Source organism: Centrocercus urophasianus, unplaced genomic scaffold (genome assembly GCF_019232065.1).
Source record: "Centrocercus urophasianus isolate 14NV4802_14NV808 unplaced genomic scaffold, USGS_Curo_1.0 seq_84, whole genome shotgun sequence".
In the NCBI taxonomy this organism is placed as follows: Eukaryota; Metazoa; Chordata; class Aves; order Galliformes; family Phasianidae; genus Centrocercus; species Centrocercus urophasianus.
The window spans coordinates 5,298-13,177 of record NW_024885466.1 but is presented as its reverse complement, the minus strand read 5'-3'; the positions used below and the strand labels follow the sequence as shown (position 1 = coordinate 13,177).

General features: G+C 47.9%; 1 long non-coding RNA gene across 2 annotated transcripts; it reads left to right on the top strand.

Annotated features, from left to right (window-relative positions):
- Nucleotides 1–2,457: 2,457 nt before the first annotated feature.
- LOC122171173 lies at nt 2,458–6,685 on the top strand. Of its 2 annotated transcripts, XR_006171925.1 has the most exons (5): nt 2,458–2,647; nt 2,844–3,193; nt 3,286–3,380; nt 4,546–4,691; nt 6,416–6,685. It is a non-coding gene; the product is annotated as an uncharacterized LOC122171173 (long non-coding RNA). The 2 variants fall into 2 exon arrangements; XR_006171924.1 differs by having other exon boundaries at nt 2,466–3,193.
- Nucleotides 6,686–7,880: the final 1,195 nt, after the last annotated feature.

Here is a 7,880-nt window from a genome sequence, read left to right as displayed (position 1 = left end):
TGGGATGCAGAGTATCAAAGAAGAAAGCACCAGTAGCTTGTCAGTCTGTGATTTATGTTGGCTGTACCATCCCCGGGGATACCGAAGCTTGGGGATGACCTCAGCTGCACATCAGTACAGATATTAAACATGATGGGCCCCAATCCCGACCCCTGGGGAATGTGAGAGGCGCTCAACTCCAATGACTTCTGATCAGGAAATTATCTCAGTGAAGCAGCAAAGTTTTTATTCATTACTGCAACAGTGGGTGGGCAGCCCCCTTATGGCAGGGAGACATTGGGCGCACGATCAGTTGAACACTTCTCGTTATATATGAACACTATATTATATATCTTTCTCCCATCACAGGTTTTTACTGTTTCCTACTGGCCAAGTACTCCAGGCGTACAATCCATGCAACACAGTTAATAATTCATCTTTCCATATGAGAGGTACCACCAACCTCACGTTTTCAGGATGCATACAGGAGGGCAATATTTCTTGAAGCTGTTACGCCTGTTTCATCCTATGCCAAGCCTTCCTTACCCTGCTCCTTATTTTTCCTTCCCTTACTACTTAGAAAGGACAAATAGTGTATTAGTAGGCAGAAACCAGCAGACTAGGAGACACTGAAAGTTAAATTCTATTTTAACGTCCTGGAGACAAAAAGAAAAAGCCCAGTACGTGTCAGGATCAAACCACTGTTCTCCATTTTATACACAGCCAAAATGCAGAACATTTTATGGTGTGTTCCAAGACACCAAACGTGCTCTTTAACAAGCCTTTAACTCTGACATTAGCAGCTCATAAGATTAAAATGGAACTATGAAACATTTGTAATTATTATTTTTTATTACCAGACTGGCTTTTTCGGTCGCAGGCCAACGTTTCCAGCGTATCTTGCCCAGCACGATCTCCTCTCGTTAGTTTTGACTTTGGTTTAGGAATCTGGTGAAGAAAGAAAAGAATTGCTACAGCTTCTTGACAATAAAAAGCAAATCACTTCATTTAGTCTTAAAAGTTAGGAAACAAGCTTGTTTCTTTTCAGGAAAGGACACGAGGTGAGTAACTGAACAATTGCAAACAGCTGTAAGAGTGCACAAGAGAAAGCGATGTTTTGAACGCAAACACTTGTGCAAAAGGAAAACTGATTGTATTCCATAAAGCAAAGAATTAAGCTTGATCAAGCTCTGCTGTCTATGCAATAAGTATGTGAGAGCTACTCAGGTCATTCCCCTCCCTCCCATATCAATAACCTTAATTTGAATTATTTTTGATTTATTATTCATTGAATGAAACGAGCAACTGAGGGTTACAGCCTCCAGCTGCACCTCCTAACCAAAGCAATTGGGAGAAAAAGTAAAAGTCTGTTTGCTAGTCTGTTTTTTAGACTGGAGCCTCAGAAAGTTGTAGAGATACCCCAGATAACAAAACCCTCACACCTATTCTTTGTAACTGCAGACGCACTACCTGAGACCCTAAGAAACATACAGCTAGATTAACTTCATTATGTTCTTTTCCTCCTGTGTTTTTTGTGCTAGCTCTTAAGAACATCCCCTTTTTGAATAGATCTTCACAATCTAAACCATACCTGAATTCAGCTGCGTAGGCCAAGGTGAGAACGTAACTCAAAAATGCCCTACAACTTGCACAACATTTTTCTCACAGCAGTTAAGGACAGCTGTCTTGACACCTCAGCATTCACAGCTTCAGGTTCATGAGAAAAATGATCACCGTTGAAAGTACAATTAGCAGATAATGGCCACATGGTGGCGCAGGGGGGAGAGAGTACGGGGGAAAAAAGCAGCACGAATTGAAATCCTTCTCAGCTCCTCAGTTCCTTCTCAGACATTGCTCACAGCAATCATAGACGCATTTCTACGTCGGGGGGGAAGAAGGGGAGGGGGAAGAGAGCACCGTCTTTGGAACGCGAGTGTAAATTTCCTTCACGAGTCTGCAGGCACCAACCGATGTCTTTCGTGCAACCTCAGTACAGCCACAGAGCACACGCGGCACAGCTCAGCGAAGGGAGCGCGGAGGACGTGTTGCTGCAGCATCACCGCCACAAGAACCCGCACAGCCCCCAGACGCCGGCTGCCCATCAGCTCCAACCCCTCCCCCCCTTCCCCCCGGAGGACGCGTAACGGGGCGCCGAAATTCGGCCAGGGAAAGGAGAGAGAAATCAGGCTGAGGACAAGAACTGCGGCACAGAACGCCGCTCGGAGGACGCTCGCTCCCCGCTCCCCGCTCCCCCCTCCCCCGGCTCTCCCTCCCTCCCTCCCTCCTCCCCTGGCTCTCCCTCCCCGCCCGCACCCACCGGCCCCGCACGTAAGCGGCACCGTCCCCGGGAGGCCCGGACCCCACGAGGGCCGACCGCACGGCACGGCCAGGAGGAGCAGACAAACCGGACGCCTGGAACCGCTCCGCCCTCCGCGTCCGTCACGTGACCGCGCGACCCGGCCGTCATCCGGGCAAGGCGGCCGCGGGGTGAAGCTGGCGGCAGCCATTTTGAGAAAGGGCACGGCAAGTTCAGAGCGGCGGTGTGGCGCTGAGGAGCGGGTGAAGCCGTCGAGGAGCCGTGTTGGATGTGAGAACGCTGCCGGGCGGAAGCGGCGTGTTTGCACCGCGGCTGGACGGAGCTTCTGACGTTCTAAACTCTTCTAATTCGGTAATTGGCAAATGCTTCATTTACGTATATTGCGCACGTGCAGGGAAGTCGTGAGTCCTTGAAATTAAGGGATCCAATATTCGTGTAAAAAAATACCGTGGAGGCAGGGCGATGGCAAATGTATTTGTCAGAACTCGGGGAACGCCGTGGTGCTGGCAGACGCTGCTTCAGCTCGGTCGGTGGCTTTTCCCTGTAGCACAAACAGGGCGAGTATACAAGCACTGTGAAATGACATCGTACCTCGATTCGGGCGCCTGCTGCGATGCCGTTGGACAAAGGGCGCTCGGTGCTGTGAGTGCTGCGGCAGCTCGGTCACACCGTGGGCATCAGCTGGGAATTGCACACAGCCTGTTGAGCACAAGGGGCACGTGGAAATCGCCAGATGAAAGCACGTGGCTGAAATTCAGCAGGAGGAGAACTTACACGGGTAGCAGGCAACAAGGATGAGGGTAAAATCAAGATGTAAGGAATGCTTGAGTCCTTTTGGAGTTCTGTACGGCAGACCCGACCGATTTCAGTTTAAAGGGGAAGCTCTGAGTCCATGAGGTGAGAATTATTTACGTCTGAACGGGATGTGATGCTGGAGATGAGTAGCCCGTGGCCTCACTGGGTTTTTCTCTTTGGGTGATTATCCACAGAGAGGACAGGGTAACACATCTACAGGACGCTCTCCTGCTGTGTCATGAGGATCAGAGCCAACCCCATTGCTGTGTGAACTCTTCAATGCACAGAGGTAAGGTTCCTCAGCACGGCTGGATCCACTCCTAGTCCCAGACAGTTTGCGTCTAAGGGATCCTAGACAGATAGATAGATGTACCCTTAGTAAAGCTGACAAATTCCAAACCAAACTATTAGTCGCTTACCGAGGATCCGTACCAGCAAGGTGTCTTGACATCAAGGTGGAAAGGATCTCTGTGCAGGTGTGACATCAAGAGACATCCCTGCTAAAGGCTGTAGGAATGGAATGTTGTTCCTGCATTAAATATTAAGAGGAGGGAATTGATCTGAAGAAGCAGAGCACAATGTACTTGTGTTTAGTAACTTGTCCTTAGAAATAGCTGATGTGAAAAAGTAGAAATACCATATATGTTAGTAACCTACTTTAGAAATACAGTTGCTGAATTGTGTGATTAATTCTTGCTTGCAAAACTGCAATAGCTCTTAAATGTTCCAAATAGTGTAGGTATAGTATTATGGACTAGTAATCATATTGTAGGGCTATTTTGTTTGGATAAGAGACCCTCAGCAAAAGAAAAACAGACTTAACAAACATCAAAGAAGCCAGGGCCTCTACGCAAGGCTGGCTTGCCTGGCTCTGTGGGTAGGTTGGGATGCAACAGGCAGGCATCAAGATACTCCCCCTTGTCCTCCTTCCAAGCTTATCTCTATGCAGGGACGAGCAGAAGTCCAGAAACAAGGACTGAGTGTTGAGTGAGCAAGTGTGAGAAGTTAACTAATTAGCGATATATGCTTAGCCAGCAATAATTGATGTTCATCCAGTATCCATAGGTTTAGTTGAGCGTCGGGAACATTGTGAACCTGAAGTACTCAGCCAATGAGGAAGCAGGGGAGAAAGAGATAAGTGTCGAGTTATAGGGCGTAAAAGATGTAAGCTGCTTTCTGTGTGCTCTCCTGCTTGCGTGACTTAAGAGAGGACAAGATAAGGGTTACCCATTGTATAGCAATGCAGGAAAGCAGGATGTGAGGCCAGATAAGAAAAGAACATCAGAGTGGACTCATGCTTGACATCTTGCAAACAGTGTTGAAAAGAAGCCTCAAAATAAACACACGCAGCCTTTGTAGACCCTCCCCTCCAAAATCAACGTATTTTGCACAGCCAGAGTTGCCTTCCCAGTCTTTTGTCTGTGGCAGTTTTACTTCATCTGTTTTTTCTTCAGGTCACAGCAGAGTGAGTCTGCCTGCATCAGCAGAAGAGCTGCCTTCATGGAGGTGCAGATGCAGCCGGCCGTTGTGGAATTCATCTTGAACCACTCAGATGTTCTCTTCCACTCCAAATCCAGCCCGTTCTTTGGAGATGGAGCAGGTGAGCATCTTCCTCCATTAGCTTTACCTTGATCAGACACCTTGATCAAATCCAGATCTTCACCAAGATACTTGACATATGCTTTTACTGTTGAGGAGACAACAGACTTCTGGACTGATGTAAGAATATGGCAAATGTGGCTACCAGTATCTTTCTGGGAAGCCAGAGATGCTCTACGAGAACATAGAGCTGAAAGTTTGGCTGCTGCTGTTAGGTCCACACACTGACAAGCTTCACAGAGTAACTTAGATCTTTCTCCCTACTCTCTCTTTTCCTTCTAAAATCACTTTCTTCAATGCTTCTGTGTGCTTTCCCACTTGAGCTGTCTTGCAGTACAACACAATGCGTGATCCTTACAAGCATCTTAGAAGACAAATGGCAAACAGCAGATTTAAAGAACTGTTGCCCAGTTCTGCCTGCACAGCAGAGTTGTGCCTGCACAGCAGAGGCTTTAGGATGAGCCACAGCTTAGGTGCTAAGAGTGAGGAAATAACTGCACGGTGTTTGTGCTCAGCCCTGGAACCTACAGCTGTCCTTGAGTGACTGCTAAGACCATAAGTGCACCTGGTCCAGTGGAAAGAAAGAGAGTTGCACCAGGAAGAAAGTTTCCTCTGCTTGTTAAGTAAGTGTGAAGAGCACAAACAATTATTATTCCAAAGGAGCGCTAAGTTTGTTCCATCTGCTTTGGTACCCCGACCTTCCAATGAGATTTGCAGTCACTGCAGTTATTGCCACTGGTGGAGTATAGATAACTGCTTTTCCAGAATATTTGCTGCTTGCCATTTGATACAAGTGTTGCTCTTCTTTTTATAGCACAGTTGCTGTAAGTGCAGCTTTTGTTCCTACTGGAAGGCAGTTTTTATGTCAGCAGGATGCAGGGGTAAGCTTGATTGAACAGGAACAGCCCACAGCAGGCTGAGCTCTGCCAGGGAAAGATGGACATGCAAAGCACCTGAGCCATGTGATGATCCAGGCTGTAGAACGGAGCATATCACCTTGGCCAGTTGTTTAATGATTCAGACGTTCACATTGTCTGCTTTCCCACAAGCAGAAGGGTCAGGGGATGTCACAGAGGATCAGCTAAGCTTGGCAATACTGCTCTGGCAAGGCAGCCCCTGTGAGCACACAAAGGACGAACAGGGACAGCTCTTAGAGCAGACTCCTCGCGCTCACCTGCACTGCCCTGCACTGAGAGGCTTCAGAGATCCTGGCAGCTGGCACTGTGGGCTACTGTGGTAGAAATCTAAATGTTTGTCTGCAAAAACAAGCATAGGCTGTAAGCAGGCCGAGAGCAAGACACGGCCAGATTCAGTTCTCTGTGTCCACCTACACGCTGGGTTGCAGCTGCTGCAGTCGTGTGCAGCGTTTCCTGTTGCTGGATGCTGAGAGCAAACCCAGACCTCATAAGAAGAAAACTGTCGTTACCATGACAATATTTTGCCTGCAGACGAAGATTGATTCAAGTATGGCAGTGAAGGTTTCTGACTGACTTGTCCTCACTTTTTAGGAGTTTTGTTTGCTTGCTTAAATACAGTAAGCTGCTCTCACTTATGAGTATGTCTGTCCTTTGCCATAAACGTACCTGTGACAAAATGGTTGTTTTGACATCATCCTGCAGTAGCTAGGATAACCAAGCCTTAGAAAAACACAGCACCTCCCCCAGAGCTGTGATGGCTGTGCTGCTACTTGCTGATCCTCCTCTGATCTGTGCTTTTGCTTTACAGGACACAGTTCTTAATTGTGGCCCGAGTCCCTGTGGGTTTCTTTTCCTCCCACAAAGCTGCTCACCCTGGAGGAGGCACAGGCACAGACACGAGGCCACAGCAGCTCTCCCGTTGTGCCAGACAGCAGAGACAGTGGAGTGGAAGAGGGCCCCGCACCTTTACAGGGGAAATTGCACACAGTCATTGACTTTCCATCTGTATGGGAACTGCTGGGTCACGGCCTGAACCTCTGATTAATCACCTGAGGCTAGCCATGAGTCAGCCAGAGGAGCACGGGTGAAGGCAATTCACCTGTGCTGCTGGAAGGGGGGGAGCCTGGCTCCACCCCTTCTAGACCTATTTAAGAGCTGGCTACCAGAGGGGAAGGATCTCTTCTGGAGATCACCTCTCTAGGTGTTTTGTGGTGAGCTCAGCTGAAGAGTAAGCTCTTCCACCTATTCTCTTTTTGTGATCGTTGTCTACTTTGTCTAACTCTCTTGATTGTATTGTGATTATAACATCTTGATATCTATTGATTATACAATTATATTGTGATTATAGCGTCTTGATATCTATTGATTATACACCATCCAAAAGATGAAGAGGAGTTTCTTTTGCAGCACCTATCGTAACTGTTTGGGTGGTGTTTTTTTTTTTCATTATTACTAATGCAAAACTTGCTGAAACTAAGTTACCTTAACCACGCATGGAGTGTCGTAGCAAATTTCCACTCACTTTGGACTCCGAGGACTCAACTACCTTACAACTGCCTGATGGGCTCAGTGTAGGCACACAATGGCACTGCTCCTTTCCTGTTAGGCAGCTCAGGTGTATAAACCATCTGATGTCAATGCTTGCCAGTACTGCCTGCACCTGGAGACATCAGGGTTTTCCAGATTCCAGAACCACGTGTCTGAAGTAAATTCGGGTTCTCCTGTAAGCAGAGCTGTTGGACTGACTTGCTGTTTGCTAGGACTGGGAAGAGGCAGGGCTGCTGCAGCCCCAGCCCCACCTGGCATGGGTCTCTGTAGGGCCGGGCTGCTGGCTTTGTTCCGGGCACTGCAGGGCTCTGTGACCAAAAATTACCCCCAGGAGCTGTGCTCACACCTCGCTGGCAAACATGGCTGAGAAACCCCTGCACGTGGCCAGCCAGGAGCTGCTGCCCTTCTGACCACCTCACTCAATAACTGCTCTCTGCTTGGGCGCACATGCTGGAAGCTATTACTCAACGAATAATACAAATGTAAGAAATAAACACTAAACAGGGCATATTGTCACAAGGTGGCCAGACAAGAGGAGTGTAAGCATTGTAAGACAAGAAAATGTGTAAGCATTGGGCATGTAAGTTGTGTCTGTTTCCTTGGAGGCAGAAACCCTCATGCTCTCCTAGTTCACTTGGGTGCAATTTTACTTAAGATCCTCTCAAGATCTTCTGAGCCTGTTTGAGCCTTGAAGGGCATGCACAGTCCAGCCATGAGTATTTCTT